This window comes from Thermobia domestica, chromosome 11, assembly GCF_964235325.1.
Source record: "Thermobia domestica chromosome 11, izTheDome1.hap1.1, whole genome shotgun sequence".
NCBI classification, from domain to species: Eukaryota; Metazoa; Arthropoda; class Insecta; order Zygentoma; family Lepismatidae; genus Thermobia; species Thermobia domestica.
In genome coordinates, this window is record NC_137464.1 from 22,489,835 (window position 1) to 22,497,761 (window position 7,927).

The following is a 7,927-nucleotide window of genomic DNA, read 5'->3' on the forward strand; positions in this document are numbered from 1 at the left end:
ATTATAATTTTTTCACCGAAGTACTCTATTAGTTGACGCTTCATGTGCTGTCTGTCATATGCAATGTGATCTCTCCCTACAAGAAATGTGCCCATTTTTGTAACAAGTTCTCCTACAGTTAGTTGATCATCATCGTGCTCTTCCAAATAACTACAGATGCGCTGAAATGCTCGGATTCTCTCATCATGTGTAGGTCGGCCAGCCCGGATTTTTTTTTTTTTTTTTTTTTTTTTTTTTGACGCTGACTGATTATCGGTGCAGTATTGTTGAGGAATTGCTTTACCTGTTCGAAAGTTGATACTACATGATCTATGATAGACACAATCTCCTGCATAAAGATCAGATGAGAAGTACTCAATTCGACCTTGGGCAGTTTGTGACCCGGTATCGTTTCGTTTATTGCAACACTTTAAAATGCTGTGTGGCAATGCTTGTGTTTTCACTCGCACATTTTCTGATTTCAACACGTGACGGCCATTAAATAAGACAGGCGTTCCGCAAAACAGGCAGTCACTGTTGCTGTTGAAGGACCCATCCGACGAGCGAGTAACTCGTTTTTGAATCGGCGATGACGTTTTTCTTTTAAGGGCAATCGCGATATTTTTTTTTATGAATATAACGTTTGCGACAAGAGACATGAACCACCATACTTGTAGCGGCGAGAATGTTACTACCGCGAGCCTTACTGGCATTGTTCACTCCTTCACCTCCCTTTTCTTGAAGTGTGATGAGGTTATCGTCAGGATCTAGGCTTCTGCAGATGATACACAAACGTGTAATTGAATCAGCCATGGTTCTTCAGTGCCTAGGTTCATGCAAGACTATGATATGTAGAAAAGCTTATGGAACCCCATTTCCAACGACGTATCGTTTGTGCCCCCTATACCCAACGATTATCAGGGTTGCCAGAGCCCAAGAAAGGTGAAAGTGTAGATTTTCCCAATTTTTTAAAGGTTTCTTCTTTTTTTTCTACAGGTTGGGCACAGGGGACACAAACTATACGTCGTTGGCAAGGTGGTTCCATAAGGTTTCCAACGCGGTATGCTTCATGTCTCTGTGACAATTAGGGAGGATGCTAGATCTAAGAAACAGAAGTTAGACCACAGTAAAAAATATACAGAGTGACCCTCCTTGGTCCGCGGTTCCGAATCTTTATCTCCCTTACTGTTGAACCTATGTCCTTCATTTTTTAATGTTATTATTATCAATGTCTCGTCTACGCGTAGGAATTTTTCTGCTGGCGTATGAGGACGCACAGTGTTGCCAGGGTCCAAGAAATATCAATTAAAAAAACTAAAATCGATTTTCTTCTTCTTCTTCTTCTACGGGTTGGGCATTATGGGTACAAAAGTCACTTCGTTGGATTTGTGGTCTATGAGCGTTCCAACGAGGTATCATTTATGTCTCTGTGTCAATTAAGAGGGCTATTAGAGCCGCCAACGTAAAGGTCTACGATTTTTTTTTGAAAAACGATGGTCCGCCATTTTGAAACCGTTTTTTGGGGTGTTCCCGTGGTCCGATTTTGTCGGATTTTGAATATGTTATTCAGTAGTAACTCCTGAATCGAAAACTGTTTAAAAAGCTTGTGTTGCAATTTTGCCCAGGTTGAGGGTAAAATTGCTCTAGATTTCCTGGACTAACTACCTTGTACAGTGCTCCAGTTTTGCAGAAGTTATAAAAAAATCTGGAGACTTCCTCGCACCACTGTTCGTAACACTACCCTTATCAGATCTAAAGTTCAATCAGATCTAAGTTTTGGAAATAAATACAGGCAATAGTTAGACAGAGCTAAATCTGGGGAATAAGGATGATGTTCTAGACATTCAAATCCTAGATTATGCAATGTTAATTGTGTTCGCAGGGGTTCGATGGACAGGTGTATTCTCTTAAAGGAACACAATTCCTTTCTTTTCATTTTCCGCGGTGTTGAACTTTGAATTTTTCTTTCAGTTTTGTGAGTAATGTAGAGATTCTGAATTAAATATCTGACCGTTGCGGAGGTAGTCTATGAGTACGACTAGAGGTGCGCACGAGACGAGTCGAGACAGGATTTTCCTGACAAAATTCGAGTCTAGACATGGCTCTTCCAATAGAGAAATATGCATTTTTCGAGTCGAGACATCACTTTTACAGCACATTTTCGAGACGAGACAGCCATAAATCTTGTCTCGTGCGCATCTCTAAGTACGATTCCATACTTATCCCAGAAGAATGTTGCAAACAGTTTTTCAACATACTTCTGTGTCTTGAACTTCTTGGGGCGAGGGAGATATGAGTGCTACTACTCCATTGACTGTTGTTTCTTTTCAGGATCATAGTGGTACAACCATATTTCGTTCATGGTTACTATTCGTGAGCGAAATGATCAGCATTACATTCAAATTGGAAGAAGACTTCTCTTAATGCCGTCACTTTTTTATTCTCCTGACAGATTATTTGGGAACCCATTGTGTTAAGAACTTGCGCATACCCAAGCCATTCTGAATTATACTACCGACGCGTTCCAAAGAAATGCCCACAATCTCTGACACAAGTTTTACTGAGACGGTAAAAACTGGGGAAGGTGGTTGCAGCCAAACCTCAGACTATAATAAGTATATCGTGAGTTTACTATACACTTTAAAAAGTGAATAAATAATAGCTTAAATTCTTTTTGACAGTCAAAAACTGGGGTGGCGTAGGAACCCCGGCCCCAGGTTATATCTACCACTGGCTGAAATGCTGCAACTTTCAAGAATAATGTCACAAATTGCATCCATGATTTCGGGAACAGTCACTGGATGTAAAGCATAATTTGTTGAGAAACCGCTACGTTTGAACTAAGCCATCACTTCTTCACCACTGTATATAATGGAGGAGAGTCCCGTAGTGTTTCACTAATTTTCTCATTAATTTACTTTGGTGACTATCCTTGGTGGAACAAAAATGTTATAATAGTTGTGATATGGACGTTCGTGAAATTCGCTGTTTGGGCACACATAATCACTTCAGAGGCCTGAGAAAGCAATAAAAATTTCATTATTAATATGAAAATTTGTTGAAAACATGTTTTTCAAAACCACAGTTTCATCTTTCTACCTAGTACCTACACTCCTTCTGGGTTGGATTACGAGATTTTCAGCACCCCCTCGTAAATTATTTATTTATTTATATATATATATATATATATATATATATATATATATATATATATATATATATATATATATATAGTACTAGACGTATTTGTTACTTGTAGCAAACGCGAAAGTAATTCATTTTAGGTTTCAAAAGTTGCATTTAAAAATATTTCATGTGCAGACGTTACTCATTTGTTAGTGACAAATTTTACTTGAAAAGGCGTAATATAAAAACAACAACGAAATACACAATGTAAAGCAAGTCAAACATAATAAATGTCATTTTTGGTGTAGAAAATAGACGCCCCCCCCGAAAATGTATCTGCCCCTCCTTTGCCCCCCTAGGAACTTAACAGCTGGCGTCGTCACTGGTTAACATTGCCACAAATGCCGAAAGCCCAGGAATCTAATACCTAATCCTAATTCTTAGGAATGATTCCTAATTCTTCTACTTTTAGTACTTTTCCAATTTTTACCCAACCAAATGAATTATGAGAAATTACTTCTCTAATATTCATAAATATATATATATATATATATAGTTTTCAACCGTAATTAACAACGTGTCCAGTTCTTTTAGTGTTAGTCCAATGTGTTCATTTTACCCAACCTAATAAATTTTAGGGATTCACTTCTCAAATATCCTTAAAATCCTTAACCCTCAACCTTAGAATCAGTGTGCAATTCTTTTAGTCTTCTTTATTTCTTCATTTTACTCTATATCAAATAAATTATTGAGAATCGCTTCCCCAATGTCAATCAAATCTTTAGTACTGAACCTTAGGAAGAGCGCGCAATTCTTTTAATCTTGGTTCCTTTTCTTCATTTTACCCTAACACAAAATTATAGGGAACCAACTCTCTACTATTCAGAAAATAGCGCTCAACCAGGGGCGTAAATAACGACCCCCCTTAAGCCATCAGGGGCCCTCAAATTGTGAAGTTGGACGTAGAGAAGGGGCCCCACTCCACGCTGTCTGCGGGGAGGCCCCCAAACCTTTAGTTACGCCACTGCCCTCAAACTTCGGATTTTTTTTTTTTTTAGTCTTTCCCGTTTCTTCATTTTATTCTGAAAGTAGAGAAGCATTTTCTAATGTTCATAGGAATTCTAACTCTCAATCTTACGAAGAGCGTCCAATTCTTTTAGTGCCAGTGTCATTTCGTTTTACTCTACGAAATAAATTACAGAGAACTTTTTCCCTAATATCCATTTAAAAAATTTAACCTTTAACCATACGTTAGGAACAGTGTCCAGTTCTTTTAGTCGTAGTTTCATTTCTCCATTCTGTCCTACCCAAAAAGTCATAGGAACCACCTTCCTAGTATCCAGAGGAACTTTAGCTCTTACCCTTAGGAAGAGCTTCCAATGCTGTCAGTCTTCATCCAGTTTCGTTATTGTTACTCTAGAAAAAGATAACTCCTTTTTATTGCAATTCATGATGCGCCCCTGTTACACATTTACTGGATAATATTTTAAAGTTTTGCGTAATGTTATTAGACCTAACATCAAATTATGTTTGTATCTAGGCCAGGAAAGAATTGAGAGAGACAAATGGTAATTCAACGTATAAAGAAAGATTAATGTTTGTTTGAATTTCGGAGAATGCCTTAATGGTAGATCGTTCACCTTAGGCGGGTAAGAAACCTGAGAAACCTTGATCCCTTGCGTTATGTAGGGTTTGTGATGGGAAATATCATTTGTGTTGATCTTTTCCGGGTTCTCCGGTTATACTGCACATGTGGCAACCATAGCTTTAGAAGATTGAGGGACTGTAAATATTGAGCGGTATACAATAATTTGTTTGGCAGAGGTCATCAACGAATTGCATAAAACGCAAAACGTCTCATCATTCTTCACTACCCCAACGCCAGTTCTACTCAGCATATTAAATTATTAAGTTTTTGTCTTATAAAAATGTTGAATTAATAACTAATTGTCCGTGCTCACCTGATTTATCATCTAATGACTTTTTGTTCCATTCATGAAAAATACGATGCGTGATAAGCGAGTTTACGCACTACGAAAAGCAGTTACTGAGCTAGCAACCACAGAGTGAAAAAAAAAAGTGTTCATACATTGGTGCGCGCGTATGGAAAAGTTTATCGGTTTTGAAAGTAAATACTTATGAAAACAATTGACCTTTTTCCAGAATTCTACATGTCTTTCTCATATTGGTTGCAGAAACTTTTCTATCAGCCCTCGTATCTCGATTATCGCAAACTAAAACCCAAAATTTACATTAGGTTTAGTTAAACCGTTACGGAATGAAACAAGTATTTTCTCCGTCCTAATTAACAGCAAAGAAATTGAAGAAGCAGTAATTGATGTATTAGTTTGAATCAAAATTAAATCACTATAGTGCGTCCAGTAAGAGAACGTCTCTGACAGCTCGCAGTGACATTGCCACTACTCGCGTGTCAAGTTTTTTTTTTTTTCGGTGCAACTGTAGTGGCAATTTAATTAATGGTATAAGACACAGTGATCGTGGTTGGTAACACTGGTATCAAAGTAGGGGCTGCAATGTCCCACCGCATGTGGTAAGAAATGTCAGAGACCATCTCTTGTTGGCCGTGCTATAGCATATACAAACCTGAAAAGTTTACCCTAGCTGGAAACACGTGCTGACGACGGCATCAGGATATGTATAGACGTCCAGTGAGGCTGTTAGTGAAATAATGTGACTAAATTATTTTCGTATTATTATAACATTATCACCTTGTAATCGGTTACGTATTTTATATTTTCCTTTAATGACAAAAGTTCTGTAAATTTATTTTGATCGGAATTCTCCATGTTATATTAAAGAAAAATACAGGAACAATAAAAATAACTTCGATATTATTTGTTTTTCAAGTTGCCAGCTTGGTCTCTCTGAAGTGTGATCAGTTCTGTTTTGAATCTGGTAGCAGTGGTAGAAAACCGCGCTCACATGAATCTCGGTTTATGTAACTGAAACGCAACTCCACATATCGTCGCTTTCTTTCAGAAGAAAATTGACGTCAATAATAAATAGAAATGTCAAGTTTCCTATAGAAAGAGTGAACTACAGTATATTTTGATCAAGAATACATCACAACTTATTTTGATATATCTTTATCTTCTATTTAGCAAGTATGTCAGGCTAAGTGCACGTGTAAGAAGCAAAGAAATAAAAACTCTGTAGGAAACTGCTTTTGTCAAATGTAGTTTTTTTTTTTCTCTTTCCCGAAGCGAAGAATGCGCGCTAATGTACGGAATGGTACAAGTTTGGCCGCAACTTGTTACGTAACTGCCGTATTCTTATTAGTAACGCTTCCAACCGTGTATTTATTTTCCCAGCTATAGCTTTGTAGAGTATAGCGTACTGAGTGAGTCGTATACTTACTATATAGTATACTACTGCATTGGTTTTCCCTTCTATCTGGAACAAAAATCTTCGTCCCGACGTAGTTAAGTTGCCTTTGTACTTGAGTTAATGTATATGCAATTGTGAGTGTGTGTGTGTGAGTGAGAAAGAGAGAGTGGGAAGGAAAGAGGTAGAAAATTTCACGTCCCCATTTTCTTTCTTCTGTTCAGAAGTTATTCCCTTATTGCAAAGGCTAATGCGCAGAGAGTTTATATTCATAGGTTGGCAAACCTGAAATTGTCTCGAGAGAAAGGAAGTAAGCTAGAAAAAAAAGTTTTTAAAAAGCAGCAAAATACTTTATGTCATCTATAGTGTATACAGCTAGTCGATAATATAAAATTAAAATACTGTTTCTGTCAAGAAAACAACATTTTTTTTTCTTTCACGTAAAACAAGAATTCGTTAGATTTAATTTTATCGCAGTTGGTACCCGTGCGCACTGAAGGTTGGAGTCCTCTTTTCCAACCCAACCAAACGACGCTTTTTTGTTTCGCATTGTTTGCGTCAGATGAAGTTTTTGGAGTTGGCCGCCAGGCGGCAGCATCGACCAGAAGGTTATTGACAGGCAGGCAAGTGGGCGGGGCGCTGTGCACAGCGTTGCAGAATTGAAGGACTGGGAAATTTCCATCGAATGTGGAACGCTCGGGAAGGTAACATTTACTGGAGGTTGAAAATAAGTTCTGTCCAAGATTTTTTTTAAAAAAAGTATGTATTAAAATGGTTCTTTTAAATGACAGACAATTCGTAATTGCATTTTTAAAAATAATGTATACACGAATGACGAGCCCCTGTTCGTACTAGTAACTTCTGTCACTTGATGTTAACAATGTAAAAAGTAAAGGGAAGAAAAAGGACGAAAAAAGTATTCCGAGCGATGCCTCTTGACTGTTCCACTGGTAACTACTTGAAATCAGAATAATACATTCATTTTCTATATTTGGATTTATTTAGTTCAAAATGTCCTAAATATATTTTAACCTAAATGAAACGTGCTGTGCTATATGCATAGGTAAGCAATTATTGGAGAAAAAGTAGCCTACCTTTAAATTCTTCCATTTATATTTCGCTTTTGCCTAAAATCGAAAATGCTATGACGTACAGAAATAACTTTGAGTGTTCAAACACTGTTGATTACAATATGCTTAATTATTTACGTATTCTTTGTTTTTATAAACAAATTATTTCCGTAAAAACACGCTAGGTTTATGTATCATGAAATGGGCAGTGAACCAATAGCCAGAGTTGGAAACTGGGAACTAAGGCAAATGAAAGGAACTTGTTTTGTCTCCTAGCCTCGGAGTTCCGCACATGATAAACGCGCCAAAACTCAAACCAGTGAAATAACGTTGTTCGTTCATCTATATACAGTAATCGTGTACTCATTTGTCTATCTAAATGGAATGTTTAGTATTTCATCATACAT